The sequence below is a fragment of the Dioscorea cayenensis genome, chromosome 13 (assembly GCF_009730915.1).
Source record: "Dioscorea cayenensis subsp. rotundata cultivar TDr96_F1 chromosome 13, TDr96_F1_v2_PseudoChromosome.rev07_lg8_w22 25.fasta, whole genome shotgun sequence".
Lineage (NCBI taxonomy): Eukaryota > Viridiplantae > Streptophyta > Magnoliopsida > Dioscoreales > Dioscoreaceae > Dioscorea > Dioscorea cayenensis.
In genome coordinates this window covers 2,971,403-2,988,077 of record NC_052483.1, presented here as the reverse complement: position 1 = coordinate 2,988,077, position 16,675 = coordinate 2,971,403, and the positions used below count along the sequence as shown (strand labels likewise).

Here is a 16,675-nt window from a genome sequence, read left to right as displayed (position 1 = left end):
TTTGGGGCTCTTGGAGGTTATCTTTACGACACACTCAGAGGGACATTGGTGATCTTGTTGTGAAAGCTATTGTGTGGAATGTCTGGCTAGCTAGAAATGACTGTGTTTTTAATGCCACTGTTATGCCAGCACATGCTATAATCCTGAAAATAGATCGCATTTTATTATCTGGTGTTGTTTAGACACTGACAGCGCATAAGGACGCTTGGACGACTCTTTGAGGTGCATCCATCGCAGTTTGGAGTTCCTAGGTCTGAGGGCGGAGGAACTTAGCGTGACTGCGGAGTCTAACGAGGTTCATGTTCCTAGGGAGGAGTAGTGGGGCGGAGGTTTTCGACTGAGGAGGTTCTTCACCTCCTGTGTGATGTATCTTTTGTGGGGTTTGTTTGTAACCACCTCTGGTGGTCGGGTTTGGGGGTGTGTGTTATATCTTGCTCTACAGTTGGTAGAGATTTGTACTGGATTTTTGTTTAATCAATGTGGTTTATCCACTTTTTTTCAAAAAGCCACATCAACCAACCCTTCAGTGATCATTGTCGGCGTCGGAATATCCGGTGAATCCTAAAAAGTCCTACCAATATGCATGCATATATGTACTTCTTCAACTCTTTATAATACACACAAAACATACATAAAATAACAGGTATATATATATATATATATATAACTTTAGGAATTATGGCTGCCAAGACTTTGTCGGACGCCGGCATAACAAACATACAGATCTTGGAGGCCACTGACCGCATCGGCGGCCGCATGCACAAGGTGCCCTTTGCCGGAATAAATGTAGAACTAGGTGCTAACTGGGTTGAAGGTGTTAATGGCAATAAGGTTAACCCTATTTGGGCTCTTGCTAATGATCTCAACCTTAGGAATTTCCCGTTCTGACTATAATAATATATCAGCCAATTTCTACAAACATGGGTACGTTGTTTATATATCATTAGAAAAATTTTCTTTTTATTCTCTTGCAAAATTTGTTTATTTTTATTTTTATTTTTATTTCTTCTTCTTCTTTATCTTCTTTTTCTCTTGTCTTTTGCATTTTCTTATCTTGCACAAAACAACGAAGCAGATTGGAATTATATTCATGCATGCATGATATTGTGTCACGTGTTTGGCATAATAATTATCATGTTGATTTGGAGGAAAACCAACCAAATTCATTCATATATATGATTGAAAACTAAAATCACTATATTTTTATTTAACTTAAATTATTATTTTGATGTACGTGTCTGTTCTAATCTTCCAATGGCACATTATACTTGTTGAAGCGAGAAAATAAGTAAATTTTTTACTTGAAGAACCAAAATAAGTATGATATAATTATTTCTTTTTAATTAATTTAAACAGACTTGTTTAAAACTTATATGTGTAAATATATTCATTAATTGTTGATTTTGTTATGTTTATTTGCTTGAAGGGGAGGATTGTATGATATCTCAGCGGTGGAGGAGGAAATAGAAAAAGCAGAAAAAGTGGAAGCTGCCGGAGAAGAAATTGTCCCTGAGTTGGCTGAGAATGGGAGAGATGATATTTCAATCCTCACCCTGCAACGTCGTTTACTAGACCAGTAACAAACAATAACTTTAAAATCAATCATATGAAAAATTATATATATAATTTTGATTAATTATATAGTGATGGGTGTGCATATATATATATATACAGTGTGCCAACAGATCCTGTTGGAATGGCGGTTGACTACTACACATTTGATTATGAGTTTGCTGAGCCACCAAGAGTGACAAGCATGAGAAACACAATCCCATTGCCAACATTTAGTAACTTTGGTGAAGATGTTTACTTTGTGGCTGACCAACGGGGGTTATGGTAGCATTGTAGAACATTTAGCTCGTCAGTTCCTTAAAACAGATGAAAATGGCAACATTATTGATTCACGTATTTCATTTAACAAGGTATATATTTTCATTTAGTTAACATGCATGATAATATATATATATATCCGAGTTATTACATATAATTTATAGATATATTTATATTTATACCTTTTTTAGGTATAAGGTAAAATTTTTATTATGACTTATAAACATATCTAACTTTATAAAAGCATTAATGCGAACTACAATTGATATTTATATTCGCTTAAAAACAATGGGACTTTTTAACTTTGGATTAAAGGTAATATTAATGTATTTTTATTTAACATGATATCGATTACATATAATTTTACTGATATGCATTTACAAATTTTTAGACTTTTGGGTTTATATCAACTTAGTTTATGTAAAAGAGGTTAAATTGAAGTGTAAATTAAGGTAATCTACGACTTTATAAGCACACCTTTATAAAAGTTTTAATAGAAACAACAATTACATAATTGCTTTTAACTTTGGGTTAAAGATAATTAGGCAATTAACTTTCGGTTAAAGATAATATTATTTTCAGCTTTTAAATTGATTAGTGGAAAGTACAAATATGAAGAAATTATAAACGGACATGGTTACATATGATTTTTTCTCTCCAGGGTATAACTATAATTTTCAATTTTTTTTAATATATCTACACTTTCTTTTTTTAAAATTTAGTAATTTATTATGATTTTTCTATGTTTTATAAAACCATAATTCTTTCCGTATGAATATTATAATTCAATTATAATTTGTTTTAAACTTTTTTAAATATTTCATAAATTTTGGTAAATATCGAATGAAGAATAATTGCAATATATTTATTCTAAGAATACAGAATATTGTTGCACGCTGGAAATAGAACAATAAATTATGATTGGAAGAACTTAATTAATGGTTGTTAAATATTTATGCAGGTTGTGAGAGAAATAAATTATACAGACAATGGTGTTACTGTTTTCACTGAAGATGGTGAGACATATGAAGCAGATTATGTCATGGTTTCTGTCAGTCTTGGTGTTCTGCAAACTCATCTCATCAGATTCAATCCTGTTCTTCCTGTATGTTCATCTTCCCACTCTTTATATATGTATAGTAATTTTTTTAAAAAAATTATTAATTAATTAATTCATCAAACCAATTCATTTTAGTTCAACTAGGAATTGAAAGTTATAATAAAAAAAATATTATAAAAAAATGTTGTTTAGTTAACTAGATTATAAAATTATTTTTAAAGAGCCCCACATTGTATTATTGCATGCAGTGAATGTTGGTACTTCGGATGAGGGTGAAAACAAGGGAAATGTTTTTTCACGAAATTATATAAAATATATTTATATTTTAAATTTCTCAAATAAAATATAAAATATTTTAGTTATATTTAACAAAACACTAGATTTGACTTTTAAGTATTTTCAAATACATAATTTTATAAATACTATACATTGTAACTAAAAATTCATTGTATTTTTAATTGCATCTTATTAAACATCATTTTAAATTTATTGGTTTTCTTTGTAGTTTATGCATGAGGTTAAAGGTCATAAATACATACTTGTACAATTCACCCTTGTATCCCTTTGTCATTTTTATTTTTCAATAGCCTAGAAAGGAATATTTTCTATCCCTTGATTAATTAGATGTATCTTATTTTTAGTTTTACAACAAAATATATTATTACCATATTTAGATTGTAACTAAATTGATATATGTTTATTTTGTATTTCACTAGAATTGGAAGATCTTTGCCTTGTATCAGTTTGACATGGCAGTTCACACCAAGATATTTATTAAATTCAATGAAACATTCTGGCCTACTGAAAATGGAACTGAGTTTTTCTTATATGCTAGTGAGAGGAGAAGGTATTATCCTATTGGCAGGCAAGTTGTTATTGTTATTATTATTATTTTATGTTTTTAATATTTAAATTAATATAAAATAACATATGATCTATTATTTGCAGCAATTTGAGAAACAATATCCAGGAGCGAATGTGTTACTTGTCACAGTCTCTGACGAAGAATCTAGAAGAATAGAACAACAATCTGATGAGGAAACAAAGGCATAAGTCATGGAGGTTTTAAGGGAGATGTTTGGAAAAGACATACCAGAGGCAACTGATATTTTTGTACCGAGATGGTGGTCTGATAGGTTTTTCAAAGGCACATTCTCCAATTGGCCAATTGGTGTTAACAAAAATGAGTATGAATAGATAAGGGTAACGTATCATGCCTTTTTTTTTCTTTTTTTTTGGGTTATACATACTTTTTATTATTTATTACTTACCAACTCCATACTCTTATATATTAATATCAAAATGAAGAAACCTGTTGGAAGGGTTCACTTCACCGGCGACACAAGCGAGCATTACAATGGTTATGTTCATGGTGCTTATTTAGCAGGTTCGATTCTTTTTATATGTATATGTACATGTGTATATATATATATATATATATATATATATAATTATTTAAAATCTATCACAGTTAAAAATGCTGAGATTTTATATAATTAATTTTTTTAATCTTCTTTTATTATATAGGAATTCATTCTGCAAACATCCTGATAGAGAGCATCAATAGTCAGACTTTCAAGTTTGGACGGGGCCCTGCCAACTTCATATAATGGTGTAATAACTAATAAATTTTGAAATTTATTTTATTTATTTATATTATAAATATAGTTTATTTTGATTAATTAAATATATGTTGGTATGAATATTAAACTTGGGATATTTTCTTGCAGATGATGAGATGAGGAGTGAGAATAAGGCTTTGCGTGCATCTTTATCAATATCGGAAGGGATGTGAAGTTAGATTGTTGTATTTGCTCATGAGTCTATCTTATGTTAAGTTTAAGTTAATTGTCTTTGTTTTATGGCTCATGTGACATTTGAGTAGTTTCATTCCATCCTCATCTATGAGATGTTTCTTAATTTCATTTCGCTTTGCTAAAATTATTATTTACTGTTACTATTATTGTTGTTGTTTATGTTAAAAAGATGGATAAATCATATTTATTAAAAATAAAAAATAATATATTGATATTAAAGATTGATTTAAAAGAGAAGGCAAAATGAAGAAGAGTTGTAACAAAATTAATATGCAAGAGGAGAGAAGCTTAATTTTAATTCGATAATTTTTTTTGATAAAATTTGGACAAGCCACAAGTTAACTTTTAATTTCTAAGTTGGGAGGAAAATGATATGCCTACTCTCTTCTGTAAAAAAAAATAATATCCCATATTGGCTAATTATAAATTTTTATGTCTTTATTATAAAATCCAGAGTGTTCATATATGGCTCAATTGAGCATTATTGTTGGCAACATTAAAATAGTATACATCATATAAAATTTAATGATCCTCACAAATAATAGATTCTTTATGGATATAAATCTCTTTCTATGACGGTGAAGAATTTATCAATGGTTCAATTCAATATTTGTCAACTACAAATATTCACGACTTTCCTAAGGATCTTCACTCTAATGGTCTATACATAACTCTATCATACAATAGTATAAGATATGGTAACTAGCAATAATTACAAAATCATATTTTACTTCATAGGTGTTATCTATTTAACGGTATAAGAAATAAAGAGAATCATGTTCCACTTTAATGATTTTTACCATTAATTGATTTCTATACAATGTGGTGCAAAAATAAAATAATCCTTAAAAATAAATAATATAATACCCAAAATTATGCATAGAGCTAAATAAAATTATTTTATTAAAAAATAATATATATTATCAAATATTGATAATATAACGCCCAAAATTATGCAACATTAAAGAAATAAAAATTATGTTATTGTTAAATAACAACCAAAATTAACTTGGTAGGAGTCTAGGAGACTAGGTTTTTAATCACATCTCACGGTTGGTGCAACTGGCTATTAATTGCACCTTGTTTTGCAAGGAAATTGGCTTCTAAGTGCTCAAAAGGCCATCATCTCATCCTCCTTGGTTTATTAAAATATTAAAAGAAAGAAATATATATATAATGATTAATTAAGAAAAATCAACTTAGACCCTTTCAATGTTTTCTTTTTTTTTAAAATTAACTATAGCCCAAATATATGTAACTCGAGTGGTAGTATGATTAGCTTTTATATGAAAGGTTAAGGATTCTACTCCCCTTGAAATCATAGTTGAGGATTTGAAGGTAGATATAAACTAGCTTTTATTTTTTATTATACCTTTGGGTAAACCTTTTATGTTATTTTTGTATTATCTTACTAAATAAATAAATAAATAAATAAATTTTTTTAATTTAATTAAAAACAAACCATAATTAATTAAGTATGATTTTGCAGTTATAAATAAAAGCATGGAGTTGTTTACTCATTTTTGTTCCATATTTTTATGTATTTTCAATATATATATATATATATTGTATTTTTTTTAATCTTTTCCTATGAGTGTTTTTCAGTGTATTATATAAGGATTTTAACCAAAAAATATTTACTTAAGTAACTTAATTCTCTACCATTTGGACCCTCCTAACAGTCAAAAGATCTAATATTTATATCAAATTACATATTATGTGAAAAATAGATTATATGATTTTTTTAATCTAAAAAATTAATATGAAACTTTTTTTATTTTTAAAAATATATTAATGAGATAAATTTTGATTAGTTATCAATGACCTCTTGCGTATGTCTATGCATGCCTTTGACTTTCCTTAAATGAGGGCATTAATATTTGTTGTTTATTTGTAAAAAAAAAAATTCATAAGTTTGAAAAACTATATATATCATCATTCATTTTTGTTTTAAAATTCATATAGGCTGAAAAATAAATAAAATATCTAAAATGAATTAAAACCATATTAAATATTTCAAAAGTATAAATATTAAAAAAAGCATGGACCATGTTAGCGGTGGCAATACTTTGTCCAGGACCACTGACCCAGTTTTGTCCTGCCCTTAATTCGGGCCGGGTTTGGACAAAAATTGTGTTAATCTAGGCCGAGTTTGGACATTGCTAGATTGTTTGAATTTAAATCCGGGCCGGGTTTGGATAAAGAAATTCGGACAACCGGGCTTTTGTACCTCTAAAATTTTAAAAGACCAAAATTATAAGCCCAATTATTTTAATCCCAATTTTCCAAAAACTTCAAACTTATATGGGTTTTTTTTATTAAAACTTGAAATTTTGTATGACTTGATTTGGGTTTTGGATTGTTGTACTTTTTCTTTTTTTGCATATAATGTGAATTGAATTATTTTTTATAATTTAATATTTGAGTGAAGCTAAATGTAGTTTATAAGATTCGGACATTCGGACAACCTGATTTTAAAAGAAACTGGGTATGAACAAGTTAGGTTTGTCAGAATTTAAAATCGGACCGAGTTCAAACAATAAAATTATTTATTTATAGTAGTAGTTATCTGGACTCGGTTTTATCAGGACCAGCATTTTTGCCACCCCTAGACTATGTTGAATGATAAAGACAGAAAATAATTTTGCCAATAATTGAATGATACAAAACAAAAATTTTAAAAAATACAACTGAGAATAAAACAAACGACAACAAAAAGTCAATTATGAACAAATATTTCAAAAAGACATGTTTTACATATTCCAAGAAGTTTCAAAAGCCAAGAGGTTTCACTTACCACAATTGGATTAATTTTCTTAATTGAAAAAATTGAAAAAAAAAAAAAGTTATTTTAGAAGCAAAAGCTTATAAAAAACTTTCTTTAAGAAATATAACATATTATTCAATGAAAATATAGGACCAATTTTCTTGTGCTAATTGCTACCCATGATTCTCTCATTTAAATCACATGCAATTTTCTCATCCAAAATCACAAATTTCTTTTATCATTTTGTGCCTTTAGTTATTATTCACTTCATTTTCTCACTTATATCAAAATTGAAACTGGTTTTCAAATATCTGCATCAAACCACAAAAGTACACATGCAAAAATAAAAAATAAAAAATTTTAAAAAAAAATTACAGCCAACATTTAATTTTCAACTTTCACGTAAATTAAAATTATTATTATTTTTAAAGATGGACAAGTTGCTATGGATCAGGGGATATCCAATACTGGCACTGTCGAGTTAGCCTCACAACACTTGCCCAGCCGACCGCACTAGTAGCACACATGTCGGTTAGTCTATTCAAGAGGCATTCACTCATAGATGTGGAGAAAATCCGTCAACGTCAAACACTTGTTACCCTACTATGGGGATTCTTCAGACGATGAAAATTTAGGGTCAAATTTTGTTCTGCCTAGGGGAATGATACGGGACATATGGAAGAGCTAGCCTACGTGTTCATGCAGAAATGAGACTCAACCAAGCGGAGGGGTATTTTGGTCATTTTACCGGGAGGTGGAGTTTTTATGTTTTATGGGTCTAATTTGAACAAGCTCGTGAGCCATACCGAAATTTGACCAAATTCCATCATCTAGGCCTCGAAACCTTAATTTTGTCATTTATAGTAAAACAGTTTTGTGATCATTACTTTATTGAGTAATAAGATTTTTTTACTCTTTTCCCAATCCTGGTTATCTTTGATCAACAAGCGTTGGAAGGCTTGCTACCAGGTATTCATGTGCGAATCAACGGTTTTAGGTATACAGCTGTATCGGTTTGGTACCAGAGCCGAATCGATTATGCCACCGCGTGTATGAGGAAGCCATACTCAATAGATGGAGGAGATCTACGAGCTTGATGATGATGCCCGTTTTGAATATATAGCGGGTTGGTTGCCTCTTAGACCTTCGAATGGAGCGGATGATGGAGGAATTGACCTAAAGGTTTACACATATGATGGGAAGCACTAATCAAGGTCATGTCTCCGAGAGTGGGGGCAAAGACTTGTTGGAAGAGGATGATGGTTACTTTGCGGGCATCATGCAAGCAAGGCGACACGAGGGGCACAATCGTGGGGGAGATGCTAGAAATCTCCACGATGAAGACAGACGATGGGAATCTGGCATGTGGTTGAGAAATTTCAGAATTTCATAGTGGTCTGCAAGCGGAAGAATTCCTTGACTAGCTGACTACAATTGAGGAAGTTTTGGAGTTCAAGGCGGTCCCCGAGGATAGGAGGGTCCTATTGGTGGCAACAAGGCTTCTTGGCTGCGCAACCGCATGGTAGCAACAACTGAAATTGAGCCGTAGTAGACTGGGCAAAGACAAGATTAATTCTTGTGAGAAGATGAAGAAACACATGTGCTCAACTTTCTTGCCCCAAAACTATCAGCGTTTGATTTTCAGCCATTTGCACAATCTTTTCCAAGGCACGGATTCCGTGGAGCAATATATAATGGAGTTCTATCAATTGCTGGCTCAGAATGAGATTTAAGAATCAACATATTAGTTGGTGGCGCGATACATCGGAGGGTTGCGAGTCCCCTACAAACATTAATTATTGAATGGCAACAACGGCGCTCAGCCCCTACAAGCTTAGGGGCGACACCTGGAGGCAGTCGACCGATTGCTGTCGGTCCGACTGGCGTAACTCAACGAGGGGTTTCAACTGACTGACCTGTGTGTACTATAACTGTGAAGGGAGCCAATAGCACTATCCATTGTTTTAGTTGTGGAGAAAAGGGGTATTGTCAAGCGGAATGTAGGAAGATGGGCAAGAGAATTATGTTGGCAGATGAGGAAAAAGACACAACTGATGTAGGCCCGCAGGTGTTTAACGAAGGTGACCTCGATGAGGAGGTAGTTGAGGGAGACGTCCGGAGTGCTTTAGTTGTACGTAGATCTTGTTTGACACCACGGGCTACCAAAGATAAATGGTTGAGAACTAACATCTTACAGTCTACCTGCACCCTCCTAGGTAAGGTGTGTTGATTTGTGATTGATCCAGGTAGCTGTGAAAACATTATCTCTGAGGAGGCCGTGCAAAAGCTCAAAATTACCACTAAACGGCATCCAACGCCGTATAAATTGGCTTGGCTCAAGCAGGGAGGTGAACTGCCCATTTCTAAGTGTGCATTGGTTGCTTTCTTGATTGGCGCGAAGTATAGAGATGAAGTATGGTGTGACGTAGTTCCCATGGATGCGTGTCACCTACTATTGGGAAGGCCCTAGCAGTATGATCGGTGAGTTATTAATGACGGCCGCTTGAACTCTTACAGCTTTGCATTTGGGGGAGTGAAGATTGTGCTAGTGCCTACCAAGCGGGTGGAGAATCTACTGCCCGCCAACGTCAACCTGTTGTCATATGCACTATTTGGAAGGGAGTTACTGGATTCGGGAGCCACGTTCGTCTTGCTCGGGAAGGTGGTTAACGAGAACTTGGAAGGTCCAGAAATCCCGGAAGTTATTCTCCCTCTCTTAGATGAGTTCCATGATGTCTTCCCTGATGACTTGCTAGATGGCCTTCTACCTCTTCGGGGCATCCACCATCAGGCAGAACTGCAGCCATGCTCTGTCCTACCACACCGATCCCACTACAGGATGACCCCCCAGAAACACAAGGAATTGAGGCCTCATGTGGAATAACTATTGGTGAAGGGGCACATCCGCGAGAGCATGAGCCCATGTGTGGTCCCGGCCTTATTGACACCAAAGAAGGATGACACCTAGCGCATGTGCGTGGATAGTCAAGCGATCAACAAAATTACCATCAGGTAACAGTTTCCTATTCTTTGTTTGGATAATTTACTTGACCAAATTAGTGGTGCTACGGTGTTCACATGACTAGATCTCAAGAGTGGGTATCACCAAATACATGTGCGTGAAGGAGATGAGTGGAAGATCGCATTCAAAACACGCAAGGGGTTGTACAAGTGAATGGTTATGCCATCCGGGTTATCTAACTCCCCCAACATGTTTGTGCGGGTCATGAATCAACTACTGCGGCCCTTCATTGGCAAGTCCATGGTCGTGTACTTTGATGACATCCTCATTTATAGCGTGGACCAAGAGACACACATTGTACATATTCAAGACATCCTCGCCACCGTTCGTTCTCAACAATTTTATGCGGCCAAGAGGAAGTGTATTTTCTTTACATCCAAGGTATTATTTCTTGGTTATGTTGTTTTAGTAGATAAAGCAAAGATCATGGCAATACAACAGTAGCCGACTCCCACAAGTATCATTGAGGTGAGGAGTTTCCATGGCCTCACTTCTTTCCATAGGTGGTTCATTGCACACTTTAGCAGTATCTTGGCACCGCTCACCGAGTGCATGAAGGGCAACAAGTTCGTTTGGGCCAACGAGGCCAAGGTCGCATTCCGTATGATGAAAGAGCGTTTGACCACTACTTTTGTCCTTGCACTACCCGACTTCAACCACGCGTTTGAGTTGCACACCGATGTCTCCAAGGTAGAGATTGGGGATGTTTTAAGCCAGCAATGGCGACCTGTCGCATTTTTAAGTGAGAAGTTGTCTGGGGCCCAATTGAACTACAGCATCTATGACGTCGAATTCTATGCTGTGGCGCAGGCCATTAAGCGATGGAGGCATTATTTGATTCATCGGGAGTTCATCTTGTACACGGATCACCCCACCCTACGGCATATACATCAGCAAGATAAGTGTCCTCTCGCTATGGCCGATGGGTAAACTTTCTGAATGAGTTTTACCTTTGTCGTAAAGCATAAAGCAGGGTTCTCTAACCGTGTTACAGATGCACTCAGTAGGTGAAGCAACCTTATGGTCACATTGCGAGTTGAGGTACCCAGTTTTGACTCTTTACATGATTTGTCAAAGATTCTACTAGATGTACAAGCCGCAAAATGGATAGATTTCCTACTCCATGATGGTTTCTTATTTTGGGGAAATCAACTATGTGTCCCAGATTGCAGTTTAAGAAAGCAAATTATCAGAGAGTTACAAGGTGAAGGCCACGTGGAAAGGGACAGGATGCTCCAGTTGATTTAGTCTTCCTACTTATGGCTGATAATGCATAAGGATGTCAAAAAATTTGTTCAACAATGCCGAATATGCCAGATCTCCATGGGAGCGCAACCAATGCTGGCCTTTACATGCCGTTGCCAGTACCTTCACATCCATGGATGGACATCAGCATGGATTTTGTGTTGGGCCTGCCATGACTCAACGTGGTAACGACTCTATCTTTGTGGTGGTAGACCGTTTTTCCAAGATGGTGCACTTCATTCCCTATAAGAAGATGACAGATGCTGTCAATGTGGCCCAGCTATTCTTCCGTGATGTCTACCGTCTCCATCGCCTACCATCCTCGATTGTCTCCGACCGAGATACACAGTTTCTTAGCTACTTTTGGCGGAGTTTGTGGAAATTGGTCAATACCCGACTCAACCTTAGCAATGCCTATCATCCTTAAACGGATCACTGGGTAACTTGCTTCATTATTACAATTGGACTCTTGCTAATGATCTCAACCTTAGGAACTTCTTTTCTGATTTTGATAATGTCTCCTCCAATTGTTACAAACAAAGGTACGCACTTGGTTGTAATTTATCTCATGCTAAACCTCACGGTGGTTGTTTAAGCTAACTGTACTTAATATATGTATACATCTATTTACAAATAGGCGACATACTTTCCCATTAAGGAGAAATCTGGGACGTGCATAAACAAGAAATTAATATCTCAACACATCGGTGCCCTCATCTTGCATAGGCTTTGATATTCGATTTAGGGTCTTTCCTGAAAGAACACTTTACGCAAGGGACCCGATGTTAATACTTAATAGACCTAGATATCATTAGAGTACTTAAAATATATATTTCTTTTTTTGTTTATAAAAGATGTTTAATAAAAATATCTATTTTTAAATATTTTGATTTAAATATATTTCGATTTATTTATTTATTTAGAAACACATATTTACCCTCAAAACAAGAAAAAAATCAAAGTGGCTTGCTTCTTTAACACATGATATATATATATATATATATGAATGACTAATAATATATTTTTTTTAAATATAGAAAAACAGCAATATGATCACCAGCAAATAAATAACCCTTTATTTGTTGTTAATTTTAGTGTTTTTGCATGTGTGAAGGGGAGGATTGCACAAGTGCTCAGTGGTAGAGAAGACAATAGAAACAGTGGATGAAGTAAAGGGTTTCGGTGAGGAACTTGGAGCTACGTTGCATCCGAGTGGGAAGGATGATATTTCTGTGCTCACAATATAACGTTTAATGAATCAATAACAACAATATTATATCTCAAATCATATTATATATATATATATATATAACTACATGATGATGCATGGGTGTAATTTACATGTAGTGTGCCGAGTGATCCTGTTGGGATGGTGGTGGACGACTACACATCAGACTATGAGTTTGCTGAGCCACTAAGGGGCCGTTTGGTTCAATGTAACTGTAAATACAGTGGATTTCTAGTTACAATGTAACTGAAAATCTATGGATTTTATAATACAGTGCAATCAAATCTAGTGTTTGGTTAAATGATGCTGTATTATAGGATTTTGTATTTGATAAGAGATATTTATAAATTTGAAATTACATTTTTTTTTACATTATAAATATTTTAATGATTTTAAGTACAGTATTAATTAATTTAACTATTAATTTTATTATTAAATTAGTTTATTAAATTTATTAGTATATTTATTTATTTATTATATTATATTTAATAATTTTTAAATTTAATTTTTAACTCAATAAAAAAGTATTTTGAACTTTTCATATATTTTTAGAATGTTATTAATGATTTTAATTATCGCATTGATCATTTTAACTATAAATTTTATTATTAAATTAATTATCAAAGTAATTATTAAATTTATTATTAAATTTTATAATTTTTCACTCCACAAAAATATCCATAAATGTTTAATCATATTTGTTTTTTTTTTAATTGGTCACATATAGGTCACAAGTTATGCATTTGAAAAAATTTAAAGATAAGGGATTTGGTTTTACTCCCAATTTGGCCGTAAAACCAAATCCCTCATTGGATGTAATTTGAGTTACATTGGTTTTTGAAATCCTGTGAACCAAACACTGGATTTCAGAAAACCCAGTAACTCAAGTTATATGTAACTCAAAAACCCTTCAAACAAACACTACCTAAGAGTGACTAGCATGCAAAACACAGTGCCGTTGGCAACGTTTAGTAATTTCAGTGAAGATATTTAATTTATGATGGATCAACGTGGTTACGGCAGTGTTATTGAACATTCAGCTCATCAGTTCCTCAAGACAGATAAAAAGGGCAACATTGTTGATCCAAGGCTTATGCTTAATAAGGTATTTAATTTTATCTAAGTTGTATTTTTTTTTTTACATACAATTTTTATTTAATAATTTTTTAAGATTTTATTTGCATGCCATTATTACAATATAGTTTTATTTTAAAATTTGTTTTATGATGAAGTATATTATTGCTATATTTTAATGCGTGTTTTTTTTAAGAAAAAATCTTTAAGCAATACATTACATGAAAAATGACAACTTTCTTAGGAAAAATATTTTCTCACCAAACATTTGGAACTTTGATTTAGTATTAGTAGGTTGTTTGTTCGTTAACTTTAAGACGGGAAAATAATTTAAAATTTTTTAGATGTTTTTAAATTAACTTACAAATCCTTTTAATATTTCCAATAATCTACAGTTATTTATTTTTACTTATAATTTTTTCTACTGTTTTTTAAACATCGAATCATTTTTTAATTTTTTAACTTTTTATAATAACACAAACACGGCTATTTTATATATTTTTTCCTTTAGTTCTATTTCTTGTTTTTTTTATAATCTTTCTTTTTTAAATGTTCCTTTTCTTATTATTATTCTGTTTTTTTAGACAATTTTTTTTTCTATTGTTGGCATTTTCCCCCTTCTGTTAAAGATATTGCTTCTTTTCTCTAGTTAATATTTTTCATTTTCTTCTTCTTATCTTATGTTTGTATATAAAACTCCACTAATAATGCTTATTTATTTATTTATTTATTTATTTATTCAATGAGCTAACTAAAATGATGGAGGGAAAAAGGAAAAGAAATGAGAATAGGTCTACAATGGTTTGGTAGATAACAGGTTAGGGAGGGGAAAAAAAATTAAGATCAAGTTAGCATAGAATGGCTTAGTCGCATGAGTAGCTATTCATTTAGAATTGTCTATCACTGACACACTTTGCTAGCTCCAAAACATTACCTGCCATTTAGGGTACAAGTGTATCCATTCTAGTTCTCAGGTTACTTACCCAACTTAGAGGTATATTCGTTCTAATTTTTAAGCTACCCTCTCACAAACGTCTATTACTTGCATAGATTACAAGTATACCAGCTCTAATTTTTAGACTAGCTACTCACTAATTTGTACACTACAAGAAATCATGTATTTGGGGAGGTTTTAAAGTCATTTAGCGGCGGTTATAAAATGAATTCTTTTCCATTAAGTCCCCTCAGTTTTGTCCGCAACTTACATTATATATTTCATGCATTTAAATTCCAATCAAAGCATGAACAAAACAAAGTTTTCATATTCAATTAGTATCATAAATTTAAATAATAATCTTAAAAACAAAGCTTTCAAAACAAAGTTCATGTCCCTTAATTGACTAGAATTTCTATTTTGCCACTAATGAATAAATAAATAGTCTTAAGTCGTTCCTCCATTGCATTCCTACTTTGGTGTAATCCATGACAACTAGCATTGTCCTTGTTTTAATGGTAATTTATTATTTTTTTTAATTTTATTTATTTTTTTAAATTCAACCATATGGTTCTAGTTCCAAAGTATAATAATCTTTAAAAAGGTTTAAAGTGTAAAAGCTTGGTTCTTCTTTTTAATATAATGCCATGCTTTGTTTTTTTAAAATGCTTATTGTTTTATAAAAAACTTCCTTATCCATAAGAGAGATTACTCAAAAGATTAATAGAATTTGATTGCTTAAGCTAACTAGCTCTAAATATATGTAGAAATAAGAATAAAATATTTCTTTATATAAAAATTAGATAAAAAATTTTCTAGGAATCATTGCTCAAAGATATATGGCTTTAATTAACTCATTATGTGTATTTTCTAGTATTCAGTGTTTATCAAAATTTACTAATAATTAATCTTAGTTGATTAAGTTTAGAAAGATTTTTATTTTTATTTTTTAATTCATTCAATCAATTTTCACACACACACACGTAACACAATGAATGATCTAAAACAAGAACTAATTAAACCTCACTTTTCTTTATAATAATTAGATGATATATTATTATAGTCAAAGTTGATGATCCAAAGGTAGCGTTTTGTTGGATGCAATTCTAAATGTAGTTGATTTTTAATTACAATGTAACCGAGGATACTTAGTTTTCAAAATACAGTGCAGTCAAATCTTGTGTTTGGTTGGATTTAATTGGTATTACTGTATTATAAGATTTTATATTTGTTTGGAAAGATTTGTAAATCTGGAATTGAAAAACACATGTGTATAAGTGTATGTATATGTCTGTGTATATGCATATATGCATATATATATATATATATATATACATATATGTATATAAGTATATATATATATTTGTATAAAAATATGTATATGTGTGCATATATGCATATATATATACATATATGTATATGAGTATGTATATATATATATGTGTAAGTATATGGATATATGTGTATTTGTGCATATATGCATATATATATATATACATACCTATATATGTGTATTTGTATATGTAAACATACTATGTATAGGTATATCTCGATAGTGTATATACATCCATGTATGTATATATATATATATATATATTCAAAAATATCTATGTATGTTTATATATATATATATGTATATGTATGTGTGTATATATGCATATGTGTATGTGTATATGTATATATTTCTGTATATATATA

The 16,675-nt window shown here is 31.9% G+C and overlaps 1 pseudogene; it reads left to right on the top strand.

Annotated features, from left to right (window-relative positions):
* The first annotated feature begins 673 nt into the window (after positions 1 to 673).
* LOC120274954 lies at positions 674 to 4,500 on the top strand (annotated as a pseudogene).
* Positions 4,501 to 16,675: the final 12,175 nt, after the last annotated feature.